Source organism: Neopelma chrysocephalum, unplaced genomic scaffold (assembly GCF_003984885.1).
Source record: "Neopelma chrysocephalum unplaced genomic scaffold, ASM398488v2 Primary Assembly neopelma1_88, whole genome shotgun sequence".
NCBI lineage: Eukaryota > Metazoa > Chordata > Aves > Passeriformes > Pipridae > Neopelma > Neopelma chrysocephalum.
This window is the reverse complement of record NW_020897750.1, coordinates 3,144,068-3,161,993: the sequence shown is the minus strand read 5'-3', so window position 1 is coordinate 3,161,993 and position 17,926 is coordinate 3,144,068. Positions and strand designations below refer to the sequence as shown.

Sequence of the window (17,926 nt, the reverse complement as noted above, 5' to 3'; positions counted from 1 at the left end):
CTTCAGATCTGTATTTCTCTCTAAGTGCCTTAGAAAGTAGCATACCACAGGTAGTAAAATGTTTATTAAATACTAAGCATCTTAGGTCTTGCTGTTTCTACTGGTAAAATCACTGTGACGTTTTGTGGGAAAAATCCTGAAAAAACTCCTTTTCCCCCCTCCTTTCTGCTAGTCAGTGTGGTCTCAAATCTTGGGGATTTGAGAATTTTGCATTTGTTAGTGGTTAAACCAACTCCTTATACCTGAATTGGTGTGAACTCTGCACTCAATCTCCTGAGTGAGCTTCTCCCAGCCAGGAAAGAAACATATCTTATTTTTAGTCACAAACATAAGTTAAAAACAAAGAAATTCGAGGCTTACAAGAGAAGCAGAGAAAATAAATGGTCACTAGTGGTAAGAGATCCATTAGTCTCCAGGTTCAGTTGCATCTCAACAGCATGTGCTTTAGCTGAGGTGCTTTCTGAGTGGCAGGTAAGAGAATTAAAGCTCGCTTTTGAGTGCAGTGTCTCATAAAATGTGGATGTGGAGCTATCTTCTGCTCTGTCAGTGCAGATGAAGAAACCACCTTGTTGAAGAGAGCCATAAAATCTGTAAAAATGAAAGTCAGATTGCACAAATTGCTTTATGGTTAATGAAGTGATTCTGCCGACCTGTAGGGGTTTTTTGGTTGTTTTGTTTTGTTTTGTTTTTTAATTTCTGCTTTAGATTTTCATGACAAACTCACCCAGTTGTGCTTTCAGAGTGGGGAAGGGTCTGTTCTTCTGCCCTTAAAAACTTAACTGATTTCCCAGTAGTAACAGCAGACTAGTATTCTTCACTGGCCTTTCTTCCGTGTATAGCAAAAAATTGAATGCATACCAGTCTTAATAATTAAAAGATGATATGCAGTTTCTAGAAATTTATCTTTGAAATTAACTGAACAGAAAATTCGAGTTTAAAACATAAATCCCAAGTTGGCAAGTGAGGCTTGAAATGCTGGTGACCTAAAGGCTCATCTACACAGCTGTCTTGCAATTCTCGAGCTGTTATGCTCAAGTCATGATGGTCTAACTGTAGAACAGCATAGAGAATTTTTCTATTAGAACAGAAGTTTTTGCTTGGGATGGGAAAGAGGTTATTTTAAATTTATGCTTTTTAATTTATAGAGTTGTGTCCCTGCAGGCTGGTGTGTAACTATTTCTGTTAAAATGTTACTATTTTTCAAGATTCAAAATAACCCGAGATAATGGTAGATTGTACCTTTCGTGAAGGGCATTGCAGAGAGTGGACTCGGAGGTGAGGAGGAGGATGCTCTTGGCTGGCTAATGGCTGCCACAAAGATCCCTATCCTGCTCCTCAGACAAATGTTCATTTGCATTAGAGAAGCTTTTTGGTTCACCGTGTATTTGAGTGGGGGACACTTTTGTTTTTTAAAGGGATAGAGAAGGCAAACATTTAATAAAATAGGCTAATTTCAAGGAATAAAAATGTTTTCTAGAGTGAGCCAGATTGTACAGGATCTCTCCCTGCATCCGTTTGATGCCTGCGTGTGTTGGCACTGAAAGTTCCTCCTAGTTCAATAGGAACAAAGGTCGAACACACTACTCCTAATTAGCCCCTGTGAAGTCAAATATTCCATGCATGTAGTGCTGAACTCGGCTGAGCTGTGGAGATGGGTCCATTTTCGTTATTTCTTTTATTTTGCAGAAGATGGGAGGATGTGGATTGGGTACTGCGGCACTAGGATTGCTCTGGTGGAAGGGTTGTGGGGCTGTGTGACCACAGTGCTAGCCCTGACAGCTGTCCTGTGTGTGGCCCAGAAGCTGGACTGAGCTGGCATTGGATGACGAAGGGTTTTCTGCAAGTAGGGGTACTCTCCTGGTGACTGCTGTCTTAGGACACTCTGTAGAAGCTGAGTTTAGATCAAGAGTTGAAGCTTTTTTTCCCCCCTCTAGACTTGCCAGTGCAGGGAACTCGACCAGTAGAGCTATTCTGGACACTTGCACAATTCAGTCATTCTGTCGTAGCTCTGTAATGATTTTGGACTACATGTCACCTTTATTTCCATGTGGGTTATCCACTTGGGAGAGTGATACTAGAACAGATGTCACCAGCCTTCCTCATTTAGTTCTTCCCCCACCCTTTTCCTAGCATGCACAGGCGAAGTCTAGAGTACAAGGAGGAAAACAAATTATTTTTAAACATGCCTTTATATAAGTCATTATATTTAGGCACTGTTCAAAGCAGTATCATCCAAAACCAACTATTATGTTGACTTGGCATGTAAGCAAATCATTAATGTGGTTCACCAGTGATTTCTGAAGCATTATTTCATATTTTTGTACTTAAAAAGGGAACACTCTTCCCAACATGGCAGCAGATGAGACTGTCTGAGTAAGTCGGTATAGACAGTCTGAATTATAGCACTTAGTGGTATTCAGAAGTATATAACTTGCAAGTTTTTGTCATTAAAATCATTAAAATGCCAATCCACATCAAAGTGATATACGGACTATCAATCCAATATCGGGGAACATGGAAATAAGATATCCATTAAAAATTTTTACGATGCTGAAGTGATTACAGACAGAATCATGAGAGTTTTCACTGTCTCCTCGTGTCTGTTCCCAGCATGGGTGTCATAATCACGTCTGCCCTCCAGATTTGACTGACGGACCTTCTTTCAGTACTTGGAACTGCTGTTTGAGGCGAAGCTGAAAATATGTCCTCTCAATACAGATTTCATCCATGAGTAGAACTTGGATTTCAGTATTTACAGCATTACAGAGTTTCTTCTACAGAGGTTGCAAGACTGATGTACGTGTTTAATGTGTAAGTAAATGAAAGCAAAAAAAGCATGTGTGCACACAGGACTAATACTTGACACTTCTGTAGCAGGTTGAAAAGTTTTCCATGAGTTCAGAGAATCCTGTAAGTTCAGATTGCTTGGGGCATGTAGTGACCATAGTTGATGATATTTTTACTTTTCTTCTCCGCTTTGTTCAATACTTGCCAATTGCTATCTCATTCCTCTGTGTTTACATGAAAGATTGGTTTACTGAGGATATTTTTCTTGTAAATAAGTTCAGACTTCTGATTTCAAGCATTTTAAGGCATTGAAAATAATAGCAGCATTCTGTCTGTTAAAACCAGGGTATAAGATTCTTAAAGATATCTTAAAGTATGTAGGATTATTCAGAGAGGATAGGTATGCTATATGTGCACATGTGAATACCTAAAACAATAGCCACTGTCAAAAGTTAAATTATTTGGATGAGACAAAGGAGAACTTATATACAGTTAAGAAGAGCCTGTAAATTTGTCAAGGTTTGTGTATGTAATAACTATTTATATATAAATACATAAATGCTGTTTAAATGCTTAAAAGCATAAAATCAGTTTTGGTTAAAGATGAAGTATGTAACCGGAGAATCACATTGCAACAAATCATGGCTTCCACTGAAATGTGTTCCTAAGGATGACAGGAGGAGGAAACATCTGCTGTTCAGTCAGATGCTGTTAATGAGCTGCATATTTGACTTTATTCTGCCAATATATTACACCTTTGTATCTGTTAGGTTGCATTTGAATGTTGATGTGGGAGAACTTAATCAAGTGCCCTTGTTGTCTTACATGTATCTTACTAGTAATTCAACTGTGTATTGAGGAACAAAGTATGTGGCTTGTAACTCGCTGTATTTTCTGAGGCAGGGAAGAGAGGGCTCTCAAAAATTTTCTCAAGACAAACGTGGTAGTGTGTGTAAGAGAAAGGGCGGAAGGTGATGTAGAACTGACATCTCCTGCTCTTTTGGTTGATGATTTAATTCTCTGTGGTGTCCCTGTAATTTATAAAGCTGAGGAACAGCAAAAAACGTACAGATTGGGGTTTTTTGTTCTTTGTTGTTTTCTAACTCCTTGCCCTTTTCTTTCTAGCCCTCCCAAGATGTTGCAAAACAAACTCTGCCAGTGTTTTGGTAGGACAAAAAGGTTGGCAGAACACTCTTGCTCACTCTTGGCCAGTTGGTTTTTTTCAAGGTTTTCCATGAGCTGTCTTACATGAAACAAGAAAGTTACTTTCAAGTTAGGCCACTAGCACCTGCTTATGAGTGTAGATGCTGCTCACAGGTCCTGAAGAGTTACTAATGGCTTATCAATAAAACACAGTCCTATTGGATGAAGGGTCTTTCTCTTGATATCTAAATGCTCTGTTGTGAAATTTGACATATTTTTACCACTGTTATGGTTTCTTGGCTGAAATATACTACCAGGAAGGCAGGTTTGGTTTTGTTTTAACCTAGGAAGGGCTTTATTTAAGCTAGTATAATTACACGTTGTCTGATTAATTTTTTTTTCTGTTGACCTTACTCCTTGTACAATAAAATAATCCTTCTGGCCTTTGCAGATAGGCTGGGAGACGAACAGTACGTGAACATGACAGGGGTTAGTCATGGTTGCTGAAGGTATCTGGTGCTATAGTGATAAGCACGCTATGGGAACCTCTGTAGATCAGAATCTTTCAGTAGCTCCCAAGCTTGTGAAGCAAGGTGACAGTGATGAGGACTTGCATTTTAGTGTAACGGAGCTGTACATGAAGCTGAACTTCAAGGGTACAGGCATGAAGGAAGGAAGAGTGATGCAACTCAGAAGGCTTCTGGATTCTTTGAAGTGGTCAAAATCAGGGGGAAAAGCAAGTTTTCTTATGCCTCTGCCTATACACAGCAAATAGAGCTCATTCCCTACCTCGGCAGCACTTGATGTGATTTTGTAGTTGTGCTGAGGCAAGCAGAGTTCTATCCAGTTTTCTTGAACCAGTTGCTTTTCTGATGTGAACTAAATTCTTGTTTCCAAATGATTGGCAGGTGGTTGTTTAGAGAACTTCACAGAATCACGGTATGGTTCAGATTGGATGGGACCCCTGGAGGTCATTTGGTCCAGCCTCCTGCTCAATCATGGCCGTGTAGGTTGCCCAGGATCGTGTCCGGGTGACTCCTCTATTTTTCTAGTTATATGACAACTGCGCAGTTGTTTTGTCACAAAAGCAAAAAAAGTAGGTTTGAAATTTATCTAAACCTCACAGGCATGACCACATGATGGCTTCAGGGATTGTTATATGTGTAAGGCGTTTACACTGGTTTAATTTCAAATGTGTGGTCTTTCAGGAATCTCAAACACATTTAAAGTATGTGCTTCTCTGCACAGGGAAGGAAGAGGGAGGTGAGGGAGACATAGACCCAATTGAGTGGCTCTACTAAAGTCTTATCATGAATCTCCAACCTTCAGGACCAGAATTTCATCTTTCTTCACACAGTCTTTCCTCTTGTCAGACACTTCTGCCTTTTTATCACCGAGGAGAGAGATAGAGAGAGATAGAGAGGTAGATAAAAAAGACAATGGTTATGTCTTTGTCCTGCTAATTGTTCTGCTAACTACCTAGTGAATGCAGTGACTAACTACAGTGATTTGAAAAATGTGAAGTTTGACCTGGCTGAATGGCTCGGAAAACCTGGCTTACATATAGGTTAACATCTCGACTATTACCGTTTCCCGTTTTGCATTTTTGCCCGCTGCTGGGTTTACAGTCTGGCATATTTAATAACAGGCCCTTTATTATCCATGCTAGCTAGTGTCAGTGTTAAGTGCTTTCACTTGGATGTAGTGGCCAAAGGAAAAGTCTTTGTCTTTATTAGCTTAAAAACTTAAGATAATGTAATTACAGTTTCTGTAATGTGTCGTATTTTATTTCATCTGGGAAATATTTTAAAAATGCTCTCAGCTTAAAACTCTGCAGTGTGTGGTATTTTTGGATAGATGGATATGAAATCACTCCTCTTTTTTCCAAAGTCTGCTGTCTAGTTACCAGAGCAGAAGGCAGTGGCAGGAGAGGGGGGGGTTGAAGTGCTGGCTGGAGTGTTTGGTTATTCAGAACTGGCCAGGTCAGAGCTCCTTGCTTCAGTCAGGAATGAGACCAGGTTTTGCAGATCAGCTGAAGTACTCCTGTCTGAGTGTGAGCTAATCTTTGACCTGGATATCATCTAAAATTCAGGGGTGGCAGCTCCACAAGATAGAGAGAACTCTTAACAGCTGGGTTTCTCTCAACCCCAGCCATGATTTCTTTGTGTTTGCTGGCGGGCTGACTTCAGCGCTCATCCTGCTCTGAGCTAATCCCGCAGAACGTTTTTTTGGTTGATGTTTTTGCCAGGTTAGGAAGGGGAATTGACTGACAAATAGAGGGGAAATTGTGTTGGAATACTGAGGCTGGCACACGGGAATAAAGGGAAACCTTTTGTCTTTGGGTGGGAGCGAGCTTGTGAGGCTGCTCATCTGCTTGTGGGCCTGTGACCTTGCTGGCCCAAGGTAGCCAGTTATAAAAGAGTGCTGTAGGACTCCCCAATGAACACTTCCTTAATACTCTTGCCAAGGAAAGGTCTAATTTACAGGGTTTTTTCCCAGATACTTACGTTGGTGATTAGCATGGTGAGGTTAGACTGCCAAGAGTTACGTCAGTCACAAAGCCCCAGTGTAGTTATATTGGCAGCAAAACGACAGTGATTAATGATACAGTGTATTTTATGGGGGGTGAGGGAGGATGGATGGGCAGCAACACTTAAACAAGCTTTTCTGGTCAAGTGCTGTTTTGCTGGTATAAGCTGCAAGCCGTGTTAGAAATGTTTTTCTAGTTTAATGCAACCGTATGAGTAGAGCACATCAAGTGCACTGTGTGAGACAGGACAAATGTTCTTCCTCATGAGGAAAAGAGTGTCCTCCAAGTTTAACTTCTTAGTAGCAGAAAGTTTATTTTACTCTTTGGAGGATGAAATAACTTGAAACAACTGGCAGACCAGGTACTGTTAGCAGCATTATCAAGAAAACAGAGAAAAGTAAGTATTAAATCTGTTAAAAACTGTTCTGTAAAAGCAGACTGGGGTTACCAGAAATCGCTGCCAGTGAAGACAACTAGGGCACCTGAAGCTGATACATGCTGTGAGCCAATGCACTGCTTACAGCTTTCCTGGGTTCAGCACCACTGCATAAATCTCTTTCAAATTTTTGGCTTTCAATCCATTTTCTCAAAAGAAACTTAGAAAGCATTTGTTTTGACGGCATATGGTAAACGTGTTTAAAAACCTTTCTTGTTTCTTGCATCTTTATATTTCTCAACTTCAAGAAATTAGACTATTTACATATTTAAAGTACAAACCTTAGGTATTTCCCTAGTGGTAGTGCTGGGGCAAGGTATTCGCTGAATTCCCTTGTAGCCTTCCTCTCCATTGAGGAGCTATCCAGAATCTGGGAGGCCAACTGCAATTTTTGAAAAATTTTTTTCCTCTGGCTTGGCTACAGGCTTCTTTGAAATTTTTTGTTCTGTAAAGAAAACATCACCATAACTGGCATAAATACTCCAAGGCTATTTAGTACAGTTTACTGAATGACTGTTCTCTTTGCCCTTGTCCCCACTAAGTTTATCAACTATGACTCTTGTTCATGGTCAGACCCCATGCATCCCTTGTGGTCTGTGAGCTGGGAGTGGCTGAGAACTTGGAGTTCTAGTGCCAGCTGATTTGGCTGATTTTTTTCTTCTTGCTTCCCCTGACTTGGGACACGAGGGCTCTCAATCTTCCAGGCCAGCCAGCAGTCAAGGTTGTTTGAGCCTAAAGGCTTGTTATCTCAGCAGCTGAGGAGTACTAGTTTCATCCCCAGAATTAAAGGCATCTACTTTAACGACTTAAAGGCAAGGAGTCTGAAATCTTGGTGTGTTCTTTCTGTACACCAGCTTTTAGCCTAAAAGTAAGTAGTCTTGGAAAGCTGCAAGTCCTGGAAGTTCACCTTTGCAGTGTCGCTCTGTGACTTTGGAGCTTGGAGTCCTTCTCTCCGTCCTCTGTAGTAGGACAGCTATGACTGTTGAGTAGCACGCAGCAGTGGAAAATTTGGGAAGCATTATAGCTGTTTTAGCTATCCTGCTGCTGACCTTGCAGAGCATGGTTTCTTTGGGAAATGCTGTATATTGGTGTCTCAGCTGCAAGGTTGCAATGCTGCAACTTTGCCAAACCTGAATTTTGAAACTTCAAACTGCTCTTGGAAAATTAGGGTGCAGTGAGTAATAAGTTGCCTTATTTCCATATGCAGAATCACACAGGCTCTGTTAATAAAAAAAAAAAATTGTAGATAAGGAAAGGGTACTGAGTAATTCTTTATGTGGCTTGATTCCTGTTCCAAAAATCATAAAAAGCTTGGAGATAACCAGGGGATCAGATAGATAGATTACAGCCTTTTTCTTGTGTTGTAAAACTTCCGTATTCCCAGTAAGCAATGTAGGAGGATATCTCCCACTTCCTTTCAAGCTATGCTGTTCCCAACTGCTGTATTAACTATCAGTTCCTATCTGTGGATTGAAGCCTTTGTACAAAATGCTCCAAAGCCTTGATCTCTGGCATATGAGAAAACAGTTTGACGTGAGATTCTGCAGATGTTCTGGCAGAGGGCTGTGACAGCTGCTTTTGCCTCATCCCACAGTTTTTTGGATCTCTCTGGCTCCTCACGGATGTGTGCACCCTTGTTTTGCCCTTTCAGAAGGGGAAAAGTGTGTCTGGACTTCTGGGCCTGTGCTTGGCCCGTTCCCTGTGGGCAGTGGTTAGGAGACATGTTTCCTTGGCTGTGGTGAGAGTGGTAGCACTGGCACATGCCCCAGTCTCAGCCACGGTGCCTTTGCCCTCTGTCCCCTCATTGCAGTGGTCATGGGCTCTTGCTCAGGGCCAAGTGACTTGGTGGCATGGTGGTGTTGCTTGGGGTAACAGCAGGTGGTTTTACAGAAAGGTCTTGGTGCCATCCTGCCAGCAAACATTTTGTGCTGGTGGCCACCTCTCTGGCTTTCTTTGTCTAATATTTGCCTCTTAATCAGTACCTTTCAAGAGTTTTGTTATGTGAGGAAGTGGTGTGCATGAAGGGAAAGGGAGCTGTGATTCCTGAGCAGCAGCCCAGCGCTCTCCATGACAATACTCTTTCTGCAGACAAGGTTTTACAGGCTCAGGTATGGCAGGAAAGAACTGCACTGAAAGCAAATTCAGCTGCAGTCAGTAGACTTCTTCGGATCAAAATGCTCCGAGAACAGAGCTGTTAGACTTCACTGGTGAACTGATTGTCATCTGGAAGGTTGTTGGCTTCCAATCACAGTAACATGTGATACTTCTTTTCTTCCAAGTGTGCCTGCTGGTCCAGAGGAAAGCTAGTGATCCTTAATGCCTGGTCTTCAGTTGAACCAAGAGTTGTTCCTTTGGGCCCATATAGTAATTGGATGAAAACATTTGTAAAAGTGAGACCATGCCTTCATAATTGTGCATCAATAGCTTTATTCTCCACAAGTATAGGTTTTAATATTGGTGAAATTGTACCCTGTCCTGGGATTATATTGGGGTGTAGTTGAAGGCCATTCAAGTTCTTAGTGTAGGCAAGCTCAGACTTGTACCTCACATGCTGGTAGAGGCCTTGATCAATCTCATCTATGTTTGCTGCTGTATTTTAAACGTGAACCCAAAGTTTCCTTGACCTGATCTCATGAGGATCCCTATACATTTCTATTTGCCTGTAAATAGCAATCTTTCAAGAGTTTAACTGTCCTGTGTGTAAGCTGAAGGGGCATCTGTAAACACTGTGATCTTGTCTCCCTCCATTTATGAGTTTGAATGGCTTGATAAGTACCAAGATACTGCCAGGAAGCTGTGATGTGGTCCTGCAGCTGCTGCTCAGTGTCCTGAGGACCTGGAGCACACTGGGGTTTGTGTCATCTGAAGTCCAGTCCCGGTTTTCAGAAGGACACTAATGGCATGCTGTAACTAAATAATGTTTCATTGGACAGTGAAAATCTGGCAAATATTGGTGTTTGTTTCTGCGTTGTATAAACTTGGCTTGGAAAGCTGTGTCATCTTAAACACTTTCTCTGTCCAGAATGGTAGTTGTGAATTGCAGGACACTTCCCAAAATCTAGGATTTTAAAGACATTTTAAAGACATGAAGAAGATTCAGTGTTTTAAAGGTCATGTAAAGGCAAAAAATAGCTCCTTAGTTTTTTGCAAATAAGACAAAGACCAGGAAAGATAGAGGAATCCTTTAAAAAAAGTAAAGCGTGAATCTCATAAAATGCATTGAAATGTCTTCAGCGTTGGCAAACTGAAGAGGTATTCTTATTTCAGGTGTATAAGTGATGGATGGGGGACTAATCTGTCAAAAGATTTATTTAATATAATGACATTCCCTTTTTGGTTTAATTTTCATCAGTTTGTTCTGCTTTGCTGAGGCTCAACCCAGAAGTTCTTTCATTAATAAACAAGTAATTTTTCTTCTCACTTTTTGTCATCTCTTGCTTTCGTGGAAGATTTCACTTTAAAGCTGGGGCTCTTGAGCTGTAATTTAACATCTTTACTTAATCTCTGATAAATGAGGTCTGGGTCACAGTCTTTAGAAGTGGTTTAATGCAGCTGATGTAACTGTATTGGTAAAATGAATCATTTGGAGGTGCAGTGACTTGCCTTAGCTTAGCATAACTGGAGTGCATTGGATGAGGTTCCCTCAAAAAATACCCTGTTGTAGCACTGCTCTGGCTGGGGCTGACAAACTCCTTTCTAAATTCATGCAGTCTGTGCTAGACTGTGCCATTCTCCGAAGACAAAACACATCTTGCATTTTATGAGCTTTTACTCAAAAATTTTGATGCCTGAGTGGTGATGGGCTTTTTTCTTATTTTTGTTTTAAAGGTTTTCCTTTGTGCTGCAGATGTACGTTTTAACTACTTAAAAAAAAAAAATCCCTGAAAGTGACATGTCAGTAAATTTTCCCCATCTCACCTGTGAAGGAAGTTCCTCCCGCCCTGTGCTGATGAATTGGAGGGAAATGCTTTTTTCAGCTGATAAAAAGAAATAAAATTCCGTGCCCTTCCCAAAGGAGGAATTCAACAATTGGACAAGTGGCGTGGGACCATGTGTTGGTTTGTAAAAGGATATAGTTTGTAAAGATGTTTCCTTTGATGCCTGTGATGAATATGGATGTGTTTCCGTTGGAGAGGGTTTTGATTAAATTATGCAATTAGAGCTGACCAGACAGATCTAAATATAGGAAGAGGTTTCAGTTATCCTGCCTTTGTGTGTATTAACACACCCACACAGATGTGTGTTTGTTATTGTTGTAAACAACACCTGTTTTCTAAAGACAGTTCAAAAAGTCAGGAAAGGGAATGGTCTTTGTGGAAAAAGGGAGTTCCATAGGAGTTTTATGATGAAAGGGGGGGAAAAAAAAATCTGTTTTCCCCAGCTTTTTGACCTTTTATAAAAGGTCTTCCAACTTAATTTTAATAGCTGGACTAGTCCTGTCATCCTTGTGGATATCCCATGTTCCCAAAGCTATAGCCAGTGCTCCGGACTGGTCTTATAGGTTCTTCTGCATTTTTCAGGACTTGTTCTGTATCATCTAATGATGCTGACTGAGCTCCTTGGCTGCTCCTGTGCTCCTGAGTGCTCCTAGTTCCTGGTGGGACAACATGTGGATAGAGCAAAAGTGAAATTGAGAAACCTGCCCCAAAGATGCACAATGAAATACCCACTGTGATGGCTCGTAATTCATTCTGTCTCTTGACTACTTGTTTGTTTGGATATGTTTTTCTTTTGAATGTTTTGTCATAATTTGAGGATTTCTTTAAGAGGCCTTCAGCTTGGAGAGAGTGAAAAATTAAGAATCTCATCCTCCATAGCATTTAGGGAAAAAAACACATCGTGAAAACTATTCTGGTAAGTTTTGTGGTTCACAGCATTATATTCATCTTATAGATTATTTTAGTGAAGTTCATAGTTTTGCAATCCCATCTGTGCCAGAGTTTTGACTGAATCATCAAGTTACAGTTCCTTCCTGACTTCAGTTAAAATACTAAGTTGCGGTTTTAGAGATAATCTTTGAAAGCGCATCCGATTCAGTCCAACTGCTTCCCGACACCAGAAGGGATTTGTGCACACCTGGGTGTATGTTTTGATCTGTCCTTCTTCTACTAGCCCTGGTGTGCACCAGGCTTATCCAGCTTCCAGTATCTTGGCAAACTTGGTTTTAGTTTTTTTGTGTAGTCTTGGCAAGTCAAATAAGGATGATGAGGAGACCAGCAGGCTTTTTTTAAAGGAAGAGCTGGTGGTTTGTGATTTTGTGGAATCTCAGGTCCATCTGAATGCAGGAGTGAGTGAAATTCAGTAGTGCCAGAGAAATTTACTGTTTCTCATCCCTGGTGAAAAAGGCAGGATTTAGGATCTGGTGATCACTTAAGAGGCTTGTTGGTGTTTCTTGTAAACAAGGTGGAGCTGTATTTTAATGAAGATGTAGATAAAACTCATGCAAGATGTGGTGTTCAAATTTGTTCTCAGGAGTATGGTTTTCAATATGTCAAAACAGTTGCAAAGGCATTGGGAAGAAATGTTCTTAACCAGGAAAAGGGCAAATTTAATTGTTGATGCATGTGTGTCAAAACTGGGAAAGCACCTTTGCTGTGTGCTTTTCACAATTATGTATTTCCTCAGAAAGTTTTTATGCCATTTTAATTGTGTTGTAACACAGGATTTGGTTTCTAATGTGTATGGAAAATGGGTATTTTTTCTGGAGAAGCAACGGTGAAGTTACCGTAAAGTCTTTCAGATCTGATAACTTCAAGTCCAGAAAACCTACAAGAATTTGCAATTGTTTTACTCTTGTAATGGTGATAATTGAGACTTCAAGGGCAGGGATCAGGGCCTTGTCTGCCCGGAGCTGAGTGGGGAGGCGAGCGGAAGAAACTCTGCGGTTCAGTGTCAAAACTGGCCGAACACTGTGTTCTTGGTTTGAACTGTGGTGAGGATTGGGAAGGAGCTGGCAGATACTGATGGTATGAGGTTATTCCTTCATGCTCTGGACTGAAAAAGCAGTAGGGGTTTTGGTTTTTTGGGTCACTGTTGCCCTCCTCCCCTCCATTGGTAAACTCTACATTGCCCCTGCAGTTTCATTTTGAGCGAGCGGTGCATCTGCTTTTTGTTTCACACTTGGAACTCGGATTTTATTTGACTTACCCAATAAGTCAGAACTTGTTCAAGTCCTTCTTCTTAAAGCAAATGTCACAGCCCCATTGAGAACACATTATTTCTTAGGAGAAACTGTTGGGGCTGCTGCTGCAGTCACTGCAGTCCCTGCTCTTTGTGTGACACTCTTGCCCTCCCGCCACCCCCTGAACTAAAGGGTGCGTGTAGGTATCTGACAGGATTTTCTCTGTGGGCTGTACAATGATATATAGGAGGTTTTCTTGGAAGGTTAGTCCCTCAGCCAAGTAGCATGAGTAGTGGCCCAAGAGGAGGCTGGACAGACCGGGTGTTTTGGGCTGTCTCTCGGGATCCAAGGCACAGGTTACTTGGCAGAACAGGCGGGAGGTATCCTCCCTGCTCTTGCTGGGCCTAAGTAAGGGAGTCTAATGCAGTGTCAGGAAAAAAGCTGCCTACTCTGTTAGGTATAATGAAGTATTTTCAACACCCAGTGTGCTCCTCTTTCCTCAAATAATATGTTATATATCAGAAATTAACACAGGACTGCATATTTTTTCTGGAATTCTTTCTACCATGCCAAGAAGGCACATAAAAGAGTTAAGTTTTTTTTTTCTTTTTCTGCTTGTGCTTTTCAGAACTACAAGGAAAGCCAATTCAGGTTCTATATAAACTCTCTAATGAGCTCTACAGGCTCTGAAATTAAACTTGTTTTCTTTTTACATGTGTATTGTAATGTCACTGAGGTTTCTACCAGGTTTCAGTGCATTTTTCCAAGCTGAGCAAGATCTGATCTCCTGCCATAAGGAGGTGCAAAGAAAGAACTTGTTGATTAAAAACAGGGTAATTCAGCAGAAGACTTTGGACTTCTTGTTTTACAAGTCACATTACTTGAAGAAAGAAATCGAAACTTTTTGCTGCTTGCTCCAAGAATAGGGAGCTAGAGGAAGTTAATGCACAATATGTTGTTACACATTCTAGCATTACAACTGCTTAGACTGAATGCTTTTTAGTAATACATGGAAATAGTTCTTGCAGGAATAAAGTGATAGCTCCCTGGCTTCTCTGCCAAAATCTGTTCTTTTTTTCTTTTTTTTGTTTCCCTAAAGTTCTAAATATTGTACTGAATACATGAGTTGCTGAAAATATGTGTCTTTCAGAGCAGGTAAATTACTAAATATTTTTAAAGAAGCAGATTAAAATATCTCTGCTTTTTATTTCTTTATATTGTTACTAAGTAATGGACACTGGGAAGAGGTATGTTGACTAAAATAAGATAAATTGAATTTTTAAAATGTAGTCATAGACTAGATGGTTTTCTCTATTAACAATTATGTAGATTCTCTTCACTGTGGTTCCTGCCCCTTTTTATGTCTAACTGTATTAAGCATATATTAAAAATATTTAATAGGATCCTTTTTGCCTGCATCACTGAGCCTGTAATACAAATAATGAAATTAGTACAAGAGTTAGAGCCACTTGTTTGCCTGAAACTTGGGCTAAAAGTTGTTTTGCTCCCCCTCCACCCCTCTGGGAGAGGATCATCTAATTGTCCTAACCTTTTCTCCACCCACTAAAAACAGTCATTTATGCAAAGTGGGACAGTTTCCTATGGGATCTCCTGTGGGAATTCGAAAACAGTCTCATTGAATATTTTACTGTCTGCTTAATGTTGATGACCGAGTTTTGAGGGCTAGAAAAATAGAACTTCAGTCTTAAGCATTTTGCCTAAATGTGTTTGTTTAAATATAAATCAGGTTAAACATGTGTATATATATATAAAATGTTCACTTATTTTTTTATAGGCTTCTCGTAAGCTTTGTGCAGGTTTGTATGTTAGTCCAAAGATTACACAAATCTTTAAACACTGCACAGCAGTGAAGGAAGACAAATAAAGCAGCATTGGGATTTAAAAGAAATTTGTTGATTCCAACTCATCCATCAGCAGACAGAACACATAATAAAAAGTGCATGGGTTTTGATGTGTAAAGTGTGACTGATAAGTGGGTAACAACTCAATTTCCTCTAAACTGATTCCAGGCTGCCTTTTCGTCCTGTCATTTGGCTTAAGTTTCTGTTTTGTCCCTACCTTGTGAATAAACATACACTTCAAGGGCTGGTGGTCACTCAGCTATTGGAAATACTAACTCCCACTTTCCCAGAAAGTGCACGTGTATTTGGGGAAGAAGGACGCAGACTGTGTCATCTGCTGACTCGTGGTTTAATCTTTATTTTGCACTTCCAGCTGATAAGACCACTTTGTGCAGAAGTAATACAGGAAATGATGCAGTGCAGAAACCAAGTGTGGCAGAAAGGGAAACGGAATGTACTGGCAAGGGCTCAGCCCTGCGGACGGGCTCTCTGCTTCTTGGAAACGAAAATCTCCACATACATTGCTTTCTCTATTTTTTTTTTCTTCTTCTTTTTTAGCTTACTACCGGTATTGGAGCTTAGTGTGACTAGTGTACAGCAGAGCTTGTGAGTTTTCTCCCCCTTTCCTTATCTCGTGGGTTGTTCAGGGCTTGGAGCGTGCTCAGGCTTTGTTGGGGCAGGCAGGACTTCAGCAGGAGTCGCTGGGCTGGAGGCTGGTGGCCAGCTGGGTCCTGCTGAGCTGTGTTGCTTCCAAGCATGCCCTGCGAGCTAGTGCTGCTCCTCGTGCTCCCAGCAGTTGTTGCCACAGAGGTGCCAGCTGTTGAGATAATACCTTTGATGGTGATGGTGGAGTGTGTTTTGGAGCGCGTGATCGTGGGAGTGGGACGTGTGTGTGTTGCAGGATTTGACCCAAAGACTTCGGAAATTCTGTTCCTTTGGTCTGACTTCTTGGGGCTGCATCTAAATGTTGTCGTAGTCTTTGCAGAGCTCATGTTAGGGTTGTATTTTCAGGCACTGATATAAACATACAGTCTTAATAGATGGGACTTTTCCTTTTTCACAGCAGGTAGCTTGGTGAAAATGGGTCAGGCCTAGGTAGAACCATGTCTGCAAGCATTATCAATGTTGAAATAAGTTTGGGTTGAAATAAGTTTGGGTCGAAATTTAAACTTCGTACTTTCTTCTTTATTAGAGCTTTAACTCAAGCCTTTTGAATCTTTTTTTAAGATTTTCATTTGGATGGAGGTGAAATAGAAAGCTTTACTTGGTGATATACTACAGGAACTTGTAGCTTTTGTGTGTGGAACTTGTATCTTTTGTTTGAAAAATAGTGAAAAATTATATTTAGAATATTGATTAAGATACAGACTATATACGAGTTGAGAATAACTCAGTTACTTACAAACATATTTAAAGCACATTCACTGAGGTTCTGGTAATTCAGTTCTTAGATTAGCACAGCACTTTAATAGAGTACTTTACAGTGCATGTAAGGATAAAGTATACCTGGAGTACAGTCAATGACAGTAATGGAGTTTCAGCTTATTTAACAGTATGGCTCATGCTCAGGTAACAAAACAAATTCTTAAATTTGCTGCAGGCTCATGCAAATCTTCCATTGCATTGACATTATTATTTCAAGTACAATTCTTAGCATAAAAAATGGGAAGTACCAGTATGAAGTGCAGGTAGACGTGACCTGTGTCTCAGTCCATAATCATTATTCACATAAATGTAGTTTATGCATTGAGCCCAATAAAACTGAATCTCTGCAATTAGATAACTGTTTTAATGACAAATTAATTTGAACCAAGTAGATGGTTTTCAGCTTAAAGTGCTTCAAATATAGTGGTATACTACGAAACCATTACAATGCATGACAGTCAAGAGAGTAAGTGTGCCATAGCATTTGCAATTTTAAGTTCTGCAATAATTTCTTAGTATAACTATGAAATCCTGTCTGAGGTGGGTGTGCTGACACCTATTCTCTGTGTGTATAGGTTGCTGCTTGGTTGGGGTTTTTTATGTCATTCTGATGGCAACGAAAACATTCATATCCTTTTCCCCTTCCCCCTTCCTCTGCAACCTGTGGGTATCCAGTCCAGGATATGTTTCCTGTCTTGTCTGTCTATTTGAAAATGAGTGCTGTAGTGCTCTTTGTCTCATTTTCCCCTCCCTGCCACTGCTGGGTCTCTTCTACTTGTCCTGGCAGAGCCTTTTGCCTGCTTCCAGCGTGGGCAAGTACAAAACTTGCTGCTCACAGCAGGGACTTCTTCCTGTGTGGAATTCCTCCCCCTCTTCACCATCGCTTCAGTCCCATTCCACATCTCCCAGCTCAAGGACCACTGTGCTGTCTAAAATCCTGTTATCAGGACTTCTCGTCCTTCCCACTCCTTCGCGTGTCCTTGAGAACATCAGGCAGACATTGCAACAGGAAGGGTCAGGATGTAATTGGTGAAGCTCATGATAGCATTCCCTCACAGTCTACTTGTGAGCTGTGAGGGCTGTTTGGTGGGGTGGGGACATAAAGTTTTTTTTCTCATGTGAGATGAGGGCAAGGATGTTTCTAGTTTCATTCTTTCTTTTTTTTTTCTTTGTTCCCCAAAGTAAGTCAGAGGTGAAACGGAACTGTTTTTGTTTTGGATCCTGCTATGCTCAAGTCTAGTGCAGTGATTTTTGAACTGCATGACTCGCAGTTTGGAGAGAGCTGGGTAGCACATTGCTCTTGGGGCATATTGCTTCCATCTGCTCTCTAAAATAAATAATAAAAAAAGCACTAGTGATCTTGCACTGATTCCTTGGGACATTTCGCTGGTTAAGGTTGCAACAGCTGACAGGCAGAAGGGACAACCCTTCCCACTTAACAGGGAAAAATGAAATCGAGGGACTGTTTTAGGCTAGATTTAATGTGGACTACATTTTTCATATAGGATTCTTGCCCTTTTATGGAGTGAGTGTGGGAATACAGTCGTGTCTTCTTGTGTTCTGGCTTTTTCTATGGAGCTTCTCACGGTACTAGCTGATGCCCTGCTTGGGCGCCAAGCAGA

The 17,926-nt window shown here is 40.8% G+C and overlaps 1 protein-coding gene across 4 annotated transcripts in view; it reads left to right on the top strand.

The window, feature by feature from the left end:
- Window positions 1-17,926, top strand: part of SMAD1 (SMAD family member 1) — a 47,827-nt gene that overhangs the window by 3,383 nt on the left and 26,518 nt on the right. The window contains exon 1 of one of the 4 annotated variants that reach the window (XM_027692734.1): window positions 15,384-15,485. The exons of the other annotated variants lie outside the window; for them this stretch is intronic. The gene's annotated coding sequence lies outside the window, so the exon portion shown is untranslated. Of the gene's footprint in view, window positions 1-15,383; window positions 15,486-17,926 lie in introns of those variants that run through there. 4 annotated transcript variants of the gene reach the window in all.